This window comes from Heptranchias perlo, chromosome 2 (assembly GCF_035084215.1).
Source record: "Heptranchias perlo isolate sHepPer1 chromosome 2, sHepPer1.hap1, whole genome shotgun sequence".
NCBI lineage: Eukaryota > Metazoa > Chordata > Chondrichthyes > Hexanchiformes > Hexanchidae > Heptranchias > Heptranchias perlo.
This window is the reverse complement of record NC_090326.1, coordinates 170,599,003-170,617,954: the sequence shown is the minus strand read 5'-3', so window position 1 is coordinate 170,617,954 and position 18,952 is coordinate 170,599,003. Positions and strand designations below refer to the sequence as shown.

The following is an 18,952-nucleotide window of genomic DNA, read 5'->3' as shown; positions in this document are numbered from 1 at the left end:
CAGGGACGGGCAATAAATGCCAACCCTGCCTGTGATGCCCACATGGAACACAGGAACAGGAGGAGGCCATTCAGCCCCTTGAGCCTGTTCTGCCATTCAATTATGTCATAGCTGATCTGTATCTTAACTCCCTGTACCTGCCTTGGTTCTATAATCCTTGATACCCTCAACAATCAAAAATATATCAGTGTCTGTTTGGAAATTTTCAATTGACCCCCAGGTTTTTGGGGGAGAGAGTTCCAGATTCCCACTCCCCTTTGTGTGAAGAAATGTTTTCTGATTTCCCTCCTGAACGGCCTGGCTCTAATTTTAAGGTTCTGCCCCCTTGTTCTGGACTCTCCCACCAGAGGAAATAGTTTCAAATCGACCCTCGCAAATCCTTTCACCATCTTAAACACCTCAATTAGATCACCCCCCCTTGAATCATCAGAATGAATAACAGACAAAAGTAAGATCCTGAGCAATCCCCTAATCAGACCGCTGCCCCTTTAACACCTCATGGTCGGCAGAGACGCTCCCCTTTTAAAAGTCTCTGAAGGGGAGACACGTCCCCTTTAAGAGCTCCCTTTAAAAGGAACCCCATTTTCTCTCTATATATTTATTTATGACCGGCCGCTGAGAGGAGCATGCGAGCTGTGTGTGTGTGTGTGTGTGAGTGTGAGAGAGTGTGAGTGTGAGAGAGTGTGAGTGTGAGAGAGTGTGAGTGTGAGAGAGTGTGTGTGTGAGAGAGAGAGAGAGAGAGAGTGTGAGTGTGTGTGTGTGTGTGTGTGAGAGAGAGAGAGAGAGAGAGAGAGTGAGTGAGTGAGTGAGTGTGAGTGTGTGTGTGTGAGAGAGAGAGAGAGTGTGTGTGAGAGTGAGTGAGTGTGTGTGTGAGAGAGAGAGAGAGAGAGTGTGTGTGTGTGTGTGTGTGTGAGAGAGAGAGAGAGAGAGAGTGAGTGTGTGTGAGAGTGTGTGTGTGTGAGAGAGAGAGAGAGAGAGTGTGTGTGTGTGTGAGTGTGTGTGTGTGTGAGAGAGAGAGAGTGTGTGTGTGTGTGTGAGTGAGTGAGTGAGTGTGTTTTTTTTGCAGGGACTGAGGAGAGGAGTTTCACAAATCGCTTCTTTCACTGAGACTCTGTTTCTCTATCAGACAGAGGGAAAATGAATGAGAGGAGAATTTAAAATGCCCAGAACACAGTGTGGGATCCAGCATCGGGCAACAGGAGGGTTCTCCCTGGTTTATTGGCTCCTGTCCAATCCCTGCACCTTTCCCTGGGTTGGTTGGTTGTTTTTTTTCCCAGTTGATCCTGTCCTGTCCCAGTTGGGTGTGATTCCGATTAACCAATTAAAAAGTTCTGGACCGAGGCCAGATTCCAGATTCTCGCCGAGTGAGAGGCACTTGGCGCTGGCTGGTGTAGCCCAGTGTGTGGGGACCCAGGGTTGGGTAGGTAAGGTGCCATCTCCCCCCTCCTCCTCCAATCTCCCCCCTCCCCTCCCCTCCACCTCCCCCCATTCAAAAAAGAAATTGTAACTTTCGGAAAGTTGCTTCTTGCAACGTGTCAGTTTGGTGTGAGTTTCACCAAGTCAGTGTCTCTCTCTCTGTCTCTTCCCCCCCCCCCCCCCTGGGGTCATGTGTGTCCCCCCACCCCCTCCCTCTAATCTTTCCATTCCAGATGTGTCCCATTTATTTCCCCCTTTTCTGGAATCTGTTCAAGGTCTAAATGTTGAAACTTGTTAACGACAACTTCAAAGTTCAAACCAATTGGATCATTAAACTGAGCTGTGCGATCAATAACCAGCCCTGTGCTCCCAGTCCGACTCTGCTGCTTATCTTTATATAAAGGGACAGGGGGCCGTTGTGAGCTCTCCCTCTCCCTCTCCCTCCGAGCGATGTGCCTCCTCCTGCCAGCCCTCACACTCCGCTGTCTGCCACCCGGACTCTCCCTGCATCACTTTGCGAGCAGATCCCGGACTCCTTTGCTGAGATCTCTCTTCCTTCCCCGCAGGGTCGGGACCATGTCCACAAACGGGACCAACGGGCCGGTACCTGCCGGCCAGAAGGTGCTGACTCTCGAGTCGATGAACCAGCAGATCAAGAAAGTGGAGTATGCGGTCAGAGGTCCGATCGTGCTGAGGGCCACGGAGATCGAGAGGGAGCTGCAGCAGGTGGGAGACTTTTTAATGTCTTTACAGTTAGCTGTGGAATGCCTCTCTCCCAATTTTGCATATGTGCAGAGCGGTTTCCGCAGACTCAAAGTGGCTTGCGTATATGCAGGCTTCGAGCAGTTTGTGTATACCGAGTGGTTCCCGCAGACTCGGAGCGGTTTGCGTATACGCAGAGTGGTTCCCGCAGACTCGGAGCGGTTTGCGTATACGCAGAGTGGTTCCCGCAGACTCGGAGCGGTTTGCGTATACGCAGAGTGGTTCCCGCAGACTCGGAGCGGTTTGCGTATACGCAGAGTGCTTCCCGCAGACTCGGAGCGGTTTGCGTATACGCAGAGTGGTTCCCGCAGACTCGGAGCGGTTTGCGTATACGCAGAGTGGTTCCCGCAGCCTCTGAGAGGTTTGCGTATATGCAGAGCGGTTTCCGCAGACTCAAAGCAATTTACGCAGTCTCAAAGCAGTTTGCGTATAAGAACATAAAAAATAGGAGCGGGAGTAGGTCATACAGCCCCTCGAGCCTGCTCCGCCATTCAATAAGATCATGGCTGATCTTCGACCTCAACTCCACTTTCCTGCCTGATCCCCATATCCCTTAGGGTCCAAAAATCTATCTCAGCCTTGAATATACTCAACGACTGAGCAACCACAGCCCTTTGGAGTAGAGAATTCCAAAGATTCACAACCCTCTGAGTGAAGAAATTCCTCCTCATCTCAGTCTTGAATGGCCGACCCCTTATCCTGAGACTATACCCCCTAGTTCTAGACTCTCCAGCCAGGGGAAACAACCTCTCAGCATCTACCCTGTCAAGCCCTCTCAGAATCTTATCTGTTTCAATGAGATCACCTCTCATTCTTCTAAACTCCAGAGAGTATCGGCCCATTCTACTCAATCTCTCCTCATAGGACAACCCTCTCATCCCAGGAATCAATCTAGTGAACCTTCGTTGCACCGCCTCTAAGGCTAATTTATCCTTCCTTAGATAAGGAGACCCAAACTGTACACAGTACTCCAAGTAAGACCATAAGAGATTGGAGCAGGAGTCGGCCATTCGGCCCCTTGAGCCTGCTCTGCCATTTAATGAGATCATGGCTGATCTGATTTTTACCTCAACTCCACTTTCCCGCCCTTTCCCCATATCCTTTAACTCCCTCGCTGATCAAAAATTTGTCTAACTCAGCCTTGAATGTATTCAATGACTCGGCCTCCACAGCTTTTTGGGGTAAAGAATTCCAAAGATTCACGACCCTCTGGGAGAAGAAATTCCTCCTCATTTCCTCTTAAACGGGTGACCCCTTATTCTGAGACTATGCCCCCTAGTTTTAGATTCCCCCATGAGGGGTAACATCCCCTCAGCATCTCCCCTATCGAGTCCCCTCAGAATCTTGTATGTTTCAGTAAAATCTCCTCTCATTCTTCTAAACTCCAATGAGTATAGACCCAACCTGTTCAATCTTTCCTCATAAGACAACCCTTCCATACCCGGAATCAACCTAGTGAACCTTCTCTGAACTGCCTCCAATGCAAGTATATCCTCCCTTAAATAAGGGCACCAGAACTGTACGCAGTACTCCAGGTGTGGTCTCACCAGCACCCTGTACAGTTGGAGCATGACTTCCCTGCTTTTATACTCCATCCCCCTAGAAATAAAGGCCAATATTCCATTTGCCTTCCGGATTACCTGCTGCATCTGTATGTTGACTTTTTGTGTTTCATGTACGAGGACACCCAGATCCCTCTGGACTGCAGCATTTTGTAGTATTTCTCCATTCAAATAATATTTTGCTTTTTTATTTTCCTCCCAAAGTGGATGACTTCACATTTTCCCACATTATATTCCATCTGCCAAATTTTTGCCCATTCGCTTAACCTGTCAATATCCCTTTGCCGACACTTTGTGTCCTCATCACAACTTGCTTTTCCACCTATCTTTGTATCATCAGCAAATTTGGCCACAAGACACTCTGTTCCTTCATCCAAGTCATTGATATATATTGTAAATAGTTGAGGCCCCAGTACTGAGCCCTGCGGCACCCCACTAGTTACAGATTGTCATTTTGAAAATGACCCTTTTATCCCGACTCTTTGTTTTCTGTTAGTTAGCCAATCCTCTATCCATGCCAGTATATCACCCCCAACACCATGAGCTCTTATCTTGTGCAATAATCTTTTATGTGGCACCTTATCGAATGCCTTTTGGAAATCCAAATATACTGCATTCATTGGTTCCCCTTTATCCACCCTGCCCGTTACTTGCTCAAAGAACTCTAATAAATTTGTCAGACATGATTTCCCCTTCATAAAACCATGTTGACTCTCCTTGATTGTATTATGAGTCTCCAAATGTCCTGCTACTACTTCCTTAATAATGGATTCTAGCATTTTCCCAATGACAGATATTAGGCTAACTGGTCTATAGTTACCTGCTTTCTGTCTCACTCCCTTCTTGAATACGGGTGTTCCGTTTGCGGTTTTCCAATCCGCTGGGACCTTTCCAGAATCTAGTGAATTCTGGAAGATTACAACCAATGCATCCACTATCTCTGTAGCCACTTCCTTTAAGACCCTCGGATGCAAGCCATCAGGTCCAGGGGACTTGTCAGCTTTTAGACCCATTAGTTTACCCAGTACTTTTTCTCTAGTGAGGTCTCACCAAAGCCCTGTACAATTGCAGCAAGACTTCCTCACTCTTGTACTCCAACCCCCTTGCAATAAAGACCAACATGCCATTTGCTTTCCTAATTGCTTGCTGTACCTGCATGTTAACTTTCTGTGTTTCTTGTACGAGGACACCCAAATCCCTCTGAACACCAACATTTAATAGTTTCTCACCATTTAAAAAATATTATGTTTGTCTATTCTTCCTACCAAAGTGAATAACCTCACATTTCCCCACATTATACTCCATCTGCCACCTTCTTGCCCACTCACTTAATCTGTCTATATCCCTTTGCAGACTCTTTGTTTCCTCCTCACAGCTTACCTTCCCACCTAGTTTTGTATCATCAGCAAACTTGGATACATTACACTCGGTCCCTTCATCTAAGTCATTAATATAGATTGTAAATAGCTGAGGCCCAAGCACTGATCCTTGAGGTACCCCACTAGTTACAGTCTGACAACCTGAGAATGACCCGTTTATCCCTACTCTCTGTTTTCTGTCCATTAACCAATCCTCTATCCGTGCTAATATATTACCCCCAACCCCATGAGCCATTATCTTGTGTAACAACCTTTTATGTGGCACCTTATCGAATGCCTTTTGAAAATCCAAATATACGACATCCACTGGTTCCCCTTTATCTACCCTGCTAGTTACATCCTCAAAAAACTCTAATAAATTTGTCAAACACGATTTCCCTTTCATAAAACCATGTTGACTCTGTCTAATCATATTATGATTTTCTAAGTTCCCCTTAATATTCTAAGTATATGAAGAGCAGTTTGCGTCTATGCAGAGTAGTTTCCACAGACTGGAAGATGTTTGCGTATACGCGGAGTGGTTTGTTCACTGACTGGAAGATGTTTGCGTATACGCGGAGTGGTTTGTTCACAGACTGGAAGATGTTTGCGTATACGCGGAGTGGTTTGTTCACAGACTGGAAGATGTTTGCGTATACGCGGAGTGGTTTGTTCACAGACTGGAAGATGTTTGCGTATACGCGGAGTGGTTTGTCCACAGACTGGAAGATGTTTGCGTATACGCGGAGTGGTTTGTTCACAGACTGGAAGATGTTTGCGTATACGCGGAGTGGTTTCCACAGACTGGAAGATGTTTGCGTATACGCGGAGTGGTTTGTCCACAGACTGGAAGATGTTTGCGTATACGCGGAGTGGTTTGTCCACAGACTGGAAGATGTTTGCGTATACGCGGAGTGGTTTGTTCACAGACTGGAAGATGTTTGCGTATACGCGGAGTGGTTTGTTCACAGACTGGAAGATGTTTGCGTATACGCGGAGTGGTTTGTTCACAGACTGGAAGATGTTTGCGTATACGCGGAGTGGTTTGTCCACAGACTGGAAGATGTTTGCGTATACGCGGAGTGGTTTGTCCACAGACTGGAAGATGTTTGCGTATACGAGGAGTGGTTTGTTCACAGACTGGAAGATGTTTGCGTATACGCGGAGTGGTTTGTTCACAGACTGGAAGATGTTTGCGTATACGCGGAGTGGTTTGTACACAGACTGGAAGATGTTTGCGTATACGCGGAGTGGTTTGTTCACAGACTGGAAGATGTTTGCGTATACGCGGAGTGGTTTGTCCACAGACTGGAAGATGTTTGCGTATACGCGGAGTGGTTTGTTCACAGACTGGAAGATGTTTGCGTATACGCGGAGTGGTTTGTTCACAGACTGGAAGATGTTTGCGTATACGCGGAGTGGTTTGTTCACAGACTGGAAGATGTTTGCGTATACGCGGAGTGGTTTGTTCACAGACTGGAAGATGTTTGCGTATACGCGGAGTGGTTTCCACAGACTGGAAGATGTTTGCGTATACGCGGAGTGGTTTGTTCACAGACTGGAAGATGTTTGCGTATACGCGGAGTGGTTTGTTCACAGACTGGAAGATGTTTGCGTATACGCGGAGTGGTTTGTTCACAGACTGGAAGATGTTTGCGTATACGCGGAGTGGTTTGTTCACAGACTGGAAGATGTTTGCGTATACGCGGAGTGGTTTCAGCACACTCAAATATGCAGAGCTGCTTCCACAAATTTGAAATATGGGCAGAGCAGTTTGGAACGGTTTGCATTTATGCCAAGTTGTTTACGCAGACTGGAAGTGGTTTGCGTACATGCCAAGTGGTTTACGCGGACTGGAAGCGGTTCGTGTACAGGCCAAGTGGTTTACGCAGACTGGAAGCGGTTCGTGTACAGGCCAAGTGGTTTACGCAGACTGGAAGCGGTTCGTGTACAGGCCAAGTGGTTTGAGCAGACTGGAAGCGGTTCGTGTACAGGCCAAGTGGTTTACGCAGACTGGAAGTGGTTTGCGTACAGGCCAAGTGGTTTACGCAGACTGGAAGCGGTTCGTGTACAGGCCAAGTGGTTTACGCAGACTGGAAGCGGTTCGTGTACAGGCCAAGTGGTTTACGCAGACTGGAAGCGGTTCGCGTACAGGCCAAGTGGTTTACGCGGACTGGAAGCGGTTCGTGTACAGGCCAAGTGGTTTACGCGGACTGGAAGCGGTTCGTGTACAGGCCAAGTGGTTTACGCGGACTGGAAGCGGTTCGCGTACAGGCCAAGTGGTTTACGCGGACTGGAAGCGGTTCGTGTACAGGCCAAGTGGTTTACGCGGACTGGAAGCGGTTCGTGTACAGGCCAAGTGGTTTACGCGGACTGGAAGCGGTTCGTGTACAGGCCAAGTGGTTTACGCGGACTGGAAGCGGTTCGTGTACAGGCCAAGTGGTTTCTGCAAACACTAAGTGGTTTGCCGATACGCAGAGCGGTTTCCGCAGACGAGAAGTGGTTTTTCAGTCAAAATGGACGTGAAAAGAAACAGCAGGACTGGGCACCAACTCCCAAACTGGTACCACGGGCACTGCCACAGCCTGGTATGAGAGGTCACACCATGTAATCCTTTTGTCCTTTCCTTTAAAACCAGTAACCAGGAAGGCTCAATTTCTCCCAGGGTGCCACTCGTTGTAGGAGGCTTTTTTCTATTAATTCTCGGGATGTGGGCGTCGCTGGCAAGGCCGGCATTTATTGCCCATCCCTGATTGCCCTTTGAGCAGTTGGTGGTGAGCCGCCTTCTTGAACCGCTGCAGTCGGGTAAACGGGGCGGTGTGGGGGGAGGGGAGGCGATGACATCACCTCACGTCATGGCATCTTTACTCACGAGCGACGGGCGTCCAAACTGCAGCACAGAAAGAGGCCATTTAAATGTGAGATGGATAAGGTACACGTTTGATGCAGTTTGACTTGCTGGCGCGGAAACTCTGACCAAGCTGGAGCTGCACCTGTCGTTCGAGTATGTCAAAAGAAACCTCACCGTACCCGCTGTGGGGGGGAAGAACTGGGAGGTGGCAATAGTTATCCCCTTCGTTCAAGAAAAGGGGGTAGGAACGAGACGGGTCATTTGGTTTGTCCCAGTGACGGGCTGAGGACTCGGGGTGAGATCAGTGGCCAGCGAGTGTCGCAGAGGTTGGTCAGGGACAGTCTGCCTGGGATTGGAAAGAGCACTTTGTGCTCACCTAATGTCATGGCATTGGTCCAGGTAATCAGTGTGTGCCGATAAAGGGAATGATGGAGATGGACTCATGGATTTTCAGCAGCCATTTCATAAGGTGCTGAATGAGGGGCTTGTTCCGAAGGTTGGGAAACAAGATATTAAAATAACCCCCACCCGAAACATTCCCCCTCCCCCACCCTAAACATTCCCCCCTCCCCCACCCTAAACATTCCCCCCCTCCCCCACCCTAAACATTCCCCCCCTCCCCCACCCGAAACATTCCCCCCCTCCCCCACCCTAAACATTCCCCCCCTCCCCCACCCTAAACATTCCCCCCCTCCCCCACCCTAAACATTCCCCCCTCCCCCACCCTAAACATTCCCCCCCTCCCCCACCCTAAACATTCCCCCCCTCCCCCACCCTAAACATTCCCCCCTCCCCCACCCTAAACATTCCCCCCCTCCCCCACCCTAAACATTCCCCCCCTCCCCCACCCTAAACATTCCCCCCCTCCCCCACCCTAAACATTCCCCCCCTCCCCCACCCTAAACATTCCCTCCCTCCCCCACCCTAAACATTCCCCCCTCCCCCACCCTAAACATTCACCCTCCCCCACCCTAAACATTCCCCCTCCCCCACCCTAAACATTCCCCCCTCCCCCACCCTAAACATTCCCCCCTCCCCCACCCTAAACATTCCCCCCTCCCCCACCCTAAACATTCCCCCTCCCCCACCCTAAACATTCCCCCTCCCCCACCCTAAACATTCTCCCCTCCCCCACCCTAAACATTCCCCCTCCCCCACCCTAAACATTCCCCCCTCCCCCACCATAAACATCCCCCCTCCCCCACCCTAAACATTCCCCCCTCCCCCACCCTAAACATTCCCCCCTCCCCCACCCTAAACATTCCCCCCTCCCCCACCCTAAACATTCCCCCCTCCCCCACCCTAAACATTCCCCCCCTCCCCCACCCTAAACATTCCCCCCTCCCCCACCCTAAACATTCCCCCCTCCCCCACCCTAAACATTCCCCCCTCCCCCACCCTAAACATTCCCCCCTCCCCCACCCTAAACATTCCCCCCTCCCCCACCCTAAACATTCCCCCCTCCCCCACCCTAAACATTCCCCCCTCCCCCACCCTAAACATTCCCCCTCCCCCACCCTAAACATTCCCCCCTCCCCCACCCTAAACATTCTCCCCTCCCCCACCCTAAACATTCCCCCCTCCCCCACCCTAAACATTCTGGTTCTGTTTGACGCAGCATCCATTGTCAAACTAGTGCAAGGTGCGTTCGGCGTGACCTTTTACACTTAACTGCAATTAAATTAATATTTTTATTCATTGTCGGGATATGGGCGTCACTAGTTGCCCCTTGAGAAGGTGGTGGTGAGCCGCCTTCTTGAACCGCTGCAGTCCGTGTGGTGACGGTTCTCCCACAGTGCTGTTAGGAAGGGAGTTCCAGGATTTTGACCCAGCGATGATGAAGGAACGGCGATATATTTCCAAGTCGGGATGGTGTGTGACTTGGAGGGGAACGTGCAGGTGGTGTTGTTCCCAATCATCTACTGCCCAAATACTGAAAGAAGCGCAGGAATTTGAACAAAGTATCTCTCAGCCAGTGTAAATAGGATAGATCCTGGTCCAATCAGGGCCTGCAACTCCTGGTCCAACCAGGGCCTGCAACTCCTGGTCCAACCAGGGCCTGCAACTCCTGGTCCAACCAGGGCCTGCAACTCCTGGTCGGACGCCAGCCTGGGCCCCTGGCCTCAGCTCACTCACTGTCTCTCCAGGTGTGCCGGACCTCCTGGGAACTTGTCAAAACTCCCTGAGTTTTGGAGGGAGTCGAGATCCACACTTGTTGCTGCTCCTCATTGCTGGCCTCCGGTCTCTCGATAAACCTCCTCCCTTCCCAGTACATCGAGCTGGAGAGAGTGAGAGGTCCGTGTTCACAGAGTGACAAAGCTCGTTTGAAAGCTGCAGATTGCTATGTTCATCTCTTCAGCTCCTCTCATGTGTGACGTTCAACTGTCAAGGGGAAAGTCCACCCACTTATCCCATGGGTTGTGTTTTCCGCTTCTTATATGTTAGGAGGTTAAGGGGTGATCTGATTGACATTTTTAGGATTTTGAAAGGAATTGATTGGGTAGATAGTGAGAAACTTTTTCCACTGATGGGAACACAAGGGGAGATAACCTTAAAATCAGAGCCAGGCCATTGAGGAGAGACGTTCGGAAACACTTCTTCACACAAAGGGTGGTTGAAGTGTGGAACACTCTCCCACAAAAAGCAGTAGGTGCTCGCTCCAGCTCAATTAATAATTCTAAATCAGAGATCGATAGATTTTTGCTAACCAAAGGGGATTAAGGGATATGGAGCCAAGGCCAAATGGAGTTAGGATACAGATCAGCAACGATTGAATTGAATGGCGGAATAGGCTGGAGGGGCTGAATGGCCTCCTCCCGTTCCAATGCTATCCCCCCTTTGACCCGCACAGTCCCGCTCGTTACCGTCTGCATTAACTCAATGGGGCCAGAAATCGCTCTGAGCAGTGAGTCAACACTCCCCGCAGCTCCTGCGAGTTTAATTAACAACGAAAGGTGCAGCGTCGACCCAGCCCCTGAGCGGCGTGAGCTGCCGCACAGCTGGAAACATCTGCGAGCAGAAGACACGCCCACAGAATCTGACAGGAAGAGAAGTCCCACCCACAGAATCAGGCTGCGTTGCTCAAACAGACAAGCAGACTTCATTCATGTAAAGTTATACTCGGTATGTCATTGTAAATACATTTTTTAACAAGAAGCCAAAGAAATAATTGAATAATTAAAGAGGCAGAAGGGCAAAATAAAAAAAACAACATTTTAATTTTTTTAATTTACATTTTTTTTTAATGCCAAAAACTATTAAAATGAGGAGTAACATGACAGTCCACATTTTTAAAAGTTAATCTTTAGTTGTTTGGCAGGTCATCATGACTGACCACACTTTTAAGACTTAGTTTAGACCTGGTATTTTTAAGGCTACCTGTTTGGTGCGTAATTAGTTACTTTCCAGCTGGGCAGATGAGCAAGTTGGCGCTGGTTCAATGATTTCTCTGATTGCAGCGTGCGATGGCCCTTTAATTCGAAACTGTCACATCACCAGCGAACCAAGGAGGAGGAGCAAGTTCCGTATTTCCGCGTTTCGCTGCGCGTGTGTGAACGGGAGGGATCGTTCACCGCTGACAGCGGAGAGCGCTGTTAAGCTTCTCCGTTATTTCGGGAGCGATTTCTGGCCAAATAACTTTCTTGATGCATTCTCCCTCCCTCCCTCTCCCGATGGTGCTGACTCTCGCTGGGGAACCACTGCCACCTGTCCTCAGGCACTTTACACACTCTGGGCCTTTGTGAGTGCGAGAGACAGTTTCTCTCCTCGCCTCCCTGCTGGGTTTCAGCACCGGACGCACCATGAAACTCAGCCAAGACCAGTTCCCCATTCGTGAGCCAGGTCAGTGACTGCAGGCAGGATATGAGTATTATGGGTTGGTCCGAAATCGTCCTCGGCCTTCGTGGTAAAATATAAATCGGATCGTACCAAGTATCGAATCTGGGGCCTTCTGGGCTCTAGGCCTCAGGACCCATCGGATCGTACCAAGTATCGAATCTGGGGCCTTCTGGGCTCTAGGCCTCAGGACCCATCGGATCGTACCAAGTATCGAATCTGGGGCCTTCTGGGCTCTAGGCCTCAGGACCCATCGGATCGTACCAAGTATCGAATCTGGGGCCTTCTGGGCTCTAGGCCTCAGGACCCATCGGATCGTACCAAGTATCGAATCTGGGGCCTTCTGGGCTCTAGGCCTCAGGACCCATCGGATCGTACCAAGTATCGAATCTGGGGCCTTCTGGGCTCTAGGCCTCAGGACCCATCGGATCGTACCAAGTATCGAATCTGGGGCCTTCTGGTCTCTAGGCCTCAGGACACATCGGATCGTACCAAGTATCGAATCTGGGGCCTTCTGGGCTCTAGGCCTCAGGACCCATCGGATCGTACCAAGTATCGAATCTGGGGCCTTCTGGGCTCTAGGCCTCAGGACCCATCGGATCGTACCAAGTATCGAATCTGGGGCCTTCTGGGCTCTAGGCCTCAGGACCCATCGGATCGTACCAAGTATCGAACGTGGGGCCTTCTGGGCTCTAGGCCTCAGGACCCATCGGATCGTACCAAGTATCGAACGTGGGGCCTTCTGGGCTCTAGGCCTCAGGACCAACCCGACTGTTCTGAGAATGAAGCCTGGAACTTTCTTTAACTTTTAAACTTTATTTTTCAGAGTAACAGATGTCAAAATCAAATATTGATTCTTGATTGTAAACATTGAGTGCTCTGAGAGATTGTAACTTGCCTTCCAGTTCAACCCTGCCCTGGGTCACCGTGAACTTGACAATCGAAGTGTGCATATTTGGACTCTTATCTACAGTCAATAGGAGGCCAAGATTAGTGACTTTTAAGCATTCTGCAATCCCATATACACCCCCTAAAACAGCTGACATGGGTTAACCATGTGATGTTACACCACGATGTACATTCATTGATCTAAAGAGGCCCCACTAGTTGGTTCAAGCCAGCTCGCCAAGTGACCTCCTTCACCCACAGCTCCATATTGAGCCCAGTGAGGTTTGAATCCTGGTCAGGGGAGGGCAGGGATTAAATTAGGTAGAAAAAAGTACAATTGAAGTTTCCACAAAGTGATGGACCGTGAGAGTACGAAGAGACGACAGCGATGGCGGATTTGGGCGTCGCTGGCAAGGCCGGCATTTATTGCCTATCCCTAGTTGCCCTGAGAAGGTGGTGCTGGGCTGCTGCTGCCTTCAGCCGCTGGTAGTGGGTTTAATGCCACTGAGTGTCTTGCTCGGCCACATCAGAGGGCAGTTAAGAGTCAACCACATTGCTGTGGGTCTGGAGTCACATATTGGCCCAGACCGGGTAAGGACGGCAGGTTTCCTTCCCTAAAGGACATTAGTGAATCAGATGTGTTTTTATGACAATCCGATAGCTTTATGGTAATTTTTATTAATACCAGCTTTTAAAAAATTGAATTCAAATTCTCAAACTGCCCACAGTGGGATTATGGACTCGTGTTCTCTGGGTTATTAGCCCAGTAATATAACCACTATAATACTGCAACCCAGTGTCAACAGTTCAAGGGCTGAATGAGTTGGATTGAGTTCCCGAGTGGGCAGATTGGACATGTTTGTGGAAGGAGCAGGTTGTGGGTTTATCTTTTCTCAACCGAGGCTTTCTTGAGATACGAAAAATTTCCCTCCCCCTCCCCCACCCATCGAACTTGTCTAAAGAAGTGCGCACCCAACCTTTCTTTTCATTCATTCACGGGATGTGGGCGTCTCTGGCGAGGCCGGCATTTATTGCCCATCCCTAATTGCCCTTGAGAAGGTGGTGGTGAGCCGCCTTCTTGAACCGCTGCAGTCCGTGTGGTGAAGGTTCTCCCACAGTGCTGTTAGGAAGGGAGTTCCAGGATTTTGACCCAGTGATGATGAAGGAACGGCGATATATTTCCAAGTCGGGATGGTGTGTGACTCGGAGGGGAACGTGCAGGTGGTGTTGTTCCCATGTGCCTGCTGCCCTTGTCCTTCTAGGTGGTAGAGGTCGCGGGTTTGGGAGGTGCTGTCGAAGAAGCCTTGGCGAGTTGCTGCAGTACATCCTGTGGGGGAACAGCTGCCCACGTGTGCCGGAGGGGGCAGTGGGAGTGGGTTTACTTGCTCCGCCAGCTCTGGGTCCCTGGCACTTTAATTCTCAACCTTTTCCCGACAACTTGCTGACGGGTCAGGTTGCCTGGTGCGCTGAGGTCAGCTGACTGCCTCGTCAGTCAACCACTTTGAAGCTTTCCTTCCTTGTACTCTCTGACTCTGTGGGCACTGCTTCCTCTTCAGTCTCAAGTTTTAAAACAAGTTCCTCTTGAGTTTTAGCCAAAGGGAAGGAGAACAAATCAGCTCATGAAGACTTTGTTTCAACTTGTTCCACCGCCAATCTTCTGCCCTCTTGTCCGAGGGTTGCTGGTCCCTTGTTGGAGATACAGTTCCACAGGTGATGTCATCTGTCTAGTGTGTCTTCCAAGTGCCCAGGCAGTGAGTGTCAGCCGGTCATTCGACCGTGGGTTGCTTCACCACCGAGCCCAATCCCCTTTACATTTGATGTTACTAGCAGAGTAACTGTTAGCGTTCGGGGAAGAAAGAAAGAACTTGTGTTCTATAGCACCTTTCACCGCCTCAGGACACCCCAGAGGCTCGGCTAATTCCTCGCTTTAAAAACGGAAACAATGTGGGGAGCTGGACATTTTCTAACCTTCAATCTATTTTTGAGATTTTCCTGATCTCTGCACACACAACAACAACTTGCATTTATATCCCGCCTTTAACGCAGTAAAACGTCCCGAGGTGCTTCACAGGGGCGATTATCAAACAAAATCTGACACCGAGCCACATAAGGAGATATTAGGACAGGTGACCAAAAGCTGGGTCAAAGAGGTAGGTTTTAAGGGGTGAATTAAAGGAGGAGAGAGGCGGACTTGTTGCTGCTCCTCATTGCCGGTCTCGGGTCTCTCGATAAACCTCCTCCCTTCCCGGCCCCCGGGAGCCCGCGCGCTCCCCAGTCGGGTCCTGAGAATTGATAGATCAATGGCCAGATTTCTTTTCTCCTACGTATTTTTTTCTTCAAAGCCGGTTACACTGAGCTCCGGAGAGCGGGTGCCTTCGTTGAACCTTTGCCAATGCAAAGTTACTTGGTGTCAGTACTTGGCCGGCCTCTTGTCCATCCCGCACTCCCTTCACTCCACCATTGTCCCATTGTGCCTAGGCCCTAAACTCTGAAATTCCCTCCCTAATCCTCTCCCCCTCTCTCTCCTCCTTTAAGACGCTCCTCAAAACCTCCCTCTTCGACCCAGCTTTTGGTCACCTGTCCTAATATCTCCTTACGTGGCTCGGTGTCACATTTCATTTGATATTCGCTCCTGTGAAGCTCCTTGGGACGTTTTAGTATGTTAAGGGCAGGTTGTTGGTGTGGTGTTTTGCCTGTTTTTAACCTGCTTGGATTTATTGTTGAGTCATCGGCTTCCAATTTGTGAGCGAGTTTAGCTGTAAGGAGAGGGGAGGAGCCAGGAAATTGCACAACTCTTCCTGGCTGTGTGAAGCAACACTGAACCAAACAGGTTGGTGACCATTGAACTGCCTGTCATTGTGGGCGCTGCTCCTGCTCTCTCGTTACTTGCTGCATTCTGCAAATTCTTCTTTACCTTCAGGCTTTGGGAGGCGCTGTGGAGGAAGTCTTGGCGAGTTGCTGCGTCCTCTCGATGGTACACAGCTCAGGCACGCTGTGCCGGTGGTGGAGGGAGTGGATGTTTAAGGTGGTGGATGGGCTGCCGAACAAGCAGAGCATCAAACTCCTTTACCAGGTTATCCGCGGCATGTGTGTGCTTGTATTTTAAATAGAAATGAGTCCTCTGGCAGGGGCAAATTAAACTGTCGTTAGTACAGCTCCAACAACACTCAAGAAGCTCGACACCATCCAGGACAAAGCAGCCCGCTTGATTGGCAACCCATCCACCACCCTAAACATTCATTCCCTTCACCACCGGCGCACTGTGGCTGCAGTGTGTACCATCCACAGGATGCACTGCAGCAACTCGCCAAGGCTTCTTCGACAGCACCTCCCAAACCCATGACCTCTACCACCTAGAAGGACAAGGGCAGCAGGCACATGGGAACAACACCACCTGCACGTTCCCCTCCAAGTCACACACCATCCCGACTTGGAAATATATCACCGTTCCTTCATCGTCGCTGGGTCAAAATCCTGGAACTCCCTTCCTAACAGCACTGTGGGAGAACCTTCACCACACGGACTGCAGCGGTTCAAGAAGGCAGCTCACCACCACCTTCTCAAGGGCAATTAGGGATGGGCAATAAATGCCGGCCTCGCCAGCGATGCCCACATCCCATGAACGAATGAAAACAAAGCTTCCCTCTCCCCTGATGGCCGAGTGGTTTAGGACCCTGACCCCACCCCGTGGCCTCAGCACCCTTGCTTCAGGAGAGAAAGAAATAGCTTGCATTTATATGTCGCCTTACACAACCTCAGGATGTCCCAAAGCGCTTTACAGCCAATTAAGTACTTTTTCTTTGAAGTGTAGCCGCTTTGTAATGTAGGAAACGTATCAGCCAATTTGCGCACAGCAAGATCCCACAAACAGCAACAAGATAATGACCGAATAATCTGTTTTAGTGAGGTTGATCGAGGGACAAATATTGTCCACAGGACACCGAGGAGAACTCCCCCTGCTCTTCTTCGAAATAATGGCCACGGGATCTTTTGCGTCCACCTGAGAGGGCAGACGAGGCCTCGGTTTAACGTCTTATCCCAAAGATGGCACCTCCGACAGCGCGGCGCTCCCTCGGCACCGACCCTCCGACAGCGCGGCGCTCCCTCGGCACCGACCCTCCGACAGCGCGGCGCTCCCTCGGCACCGACCCTCCGACAGCGCGGCGCTCCCTCGGCACCGACCCTCCGACAGCGCGGCGCTCCCTCGGCACCGACCCTCCGACAGCGCGGCGCTCCCTCGGCACCGACCCTCCGACAGCGCGGCGCTCCCTCGGCACCGACCCTCCGACAGCGCGGCGCTCCCTCGGCACCGACCCTCCGACAGCGCGGCGCTCCCTCGGCACTGCACTGGGCGTGTCGGCCTGGATTATGCACTCGAGTCTCTGGAGTGGGACTCGAACCCACGACCTTCTGACTCAGATTCAAGGTGACCACCTTGGAAGGGGGCAAATCAGGTGCAGCCTGTGTTGAGGGGCAAACTGACCGAGGTGTTTAAGGTGATTAATTAATCCTATAGGCTCGACGGAGAGAAACTACTTCCTCTGGTGGGGGAATCCTGAATAAGGCGACATAACCGTAAAATCAGGAAACACTTCTTCACACAAAGGGGAGTGGGAATCTGGAACTCTCTTCCCCCAAAAGGCTGTGGATGCTGGGGGTCAATTGGAGCTTTCAAGACTGAGATCGATGGATTTTTGTTGGGTATCGAGGGATATGGAGCAAAGGGGGGTAAATGGAGTTGAGGAACAAATCAGCCCTGATCTGATTGAAAGGTGGAACAGATTCGAGGGGCTGAATGGCCTCCTCTTGTCCCAACGAGCCTCCGGCTGATCTCCCTGAATTCGATGACTCCAAGCCCCGTGAAGCTGCAGGAGTTGAGCTCTAATTTAATTGACTGCAATGTTCCAGGATCATTGAGTGCCATGAATCCATTTAATGTGTCTGGTGTGACAAGATGAGGCTCAATTTTCAAATTTAAAAACGGGTGGGTTCGGGGTGGAGGGGCATTGAAAATTGCCACCATTTCAGACCCGCCTCCAACCCGCCCATTTCCAGTTTTCATTGGGGCGGGACGAGGGTTGGGCCTTAAAACCTCTCAAGGAGGCTTCAGGCCTGCATTTTTCACCAATTCCCGATTTCGACCCTGGGGGGGTGCCAGGATTCCCGGGCCTTCTGTTTTACGCCTCTGAAATGCGCCCCCCCACCCCGATCGCGGACCCCCCGACCCCGACCCCGATCCTTCCCCTCCGGTCCCCCGACCTCGATCCTCCCACGCCGCCCCTCCCCCTCAATGATCGCAGACCCCCCGACCCCGACCCAGACCCCGATTCTCCCCCGACCTCGATCCTTCCCCTCCGACCCCGACCTCGATTCCCCGCCCCTGATCCTCCCACGCCGCCCCTCCCCCTCAATGATCGCGGACCCCCGCGATGACCCCCGATCCCAACAACCCCTCCGTGACTGACCCCCAATCCCATCCCCCGTGACTCACAGCCTCTGAGCCCACCCCCCAAACCCCATCCACACAATCAAAGACTTACCTGACAAGAGATGCTGAGGGGATGTTACCCCTCATGGGGGAATCTAAAACTAGGGGGCATAGTCTCAGAATAAGGGGTCGCCCATTTAAGACGGAAATGAGGAGGAATTTCTTCTCCCAGAGGGTCGTGAACCTTTGGAATTCTTTACCCCAAAAAGCTGCGGAGGCCGAGTCATTGAATACATTCAAGGCTGAGTTAGACAAATTTTTGATCAGTGAGGGAGTCAAAGGATATGGGGAAAGGGCGGGAAAGTGGAGTTGAGGTAAAAATCAGATCAGCCATGATCTCATTGAATGGCGGAGCAGTCTCGAGGGGCCGAATGGCCTGCTCCTGCTCCTATCTCTTATGGTCTTACCTGATGACTCTCCCTGGCCGGTCTCCCGTCCGACTGAGACCAGTCTGTCAATCAGGCCGGTCGGCCCGACGGGAAACCAACAAAAAAAATAAAAGGCGTCCTTACGTCAAAATTGTAAGGGTGTCTGGGGAACCCGTAATGGGTCTCCTGACCTCAATTTGACCTCCCGCCCCCTTCCCGGCTCTGTTTTAAAATCACCCCTATTGTCTCGAGCAGTCTGTCAATAAACTGATCGTCCTTTGTTATTCTCTGCTCTCTCACTCTGCCGTAAGTAATCTGGGTTAGAATCGGTCACAAGACCCTGACTCATTGAGATCAGATGTGAGGAGACATTGGTGCCAGAATTTCAGTCTGGTATCTCAGTTTAAAACATCTCCACCAGAGTA

General features: G+C 50.8%; 1 pseudogene; it reads left to right on the top strand.

Annotated features, from left to right (window-relative positions):
- Positions 1-1,745: 1,745 nt before the first annotated feature.
- The window catches only part of LOC137300078 (alanine aminotransferase 2-like), a 149,417-nt pseudogene continuing 132,210 nt past the window's right edge, over positions 1,746-18,952 (top strand).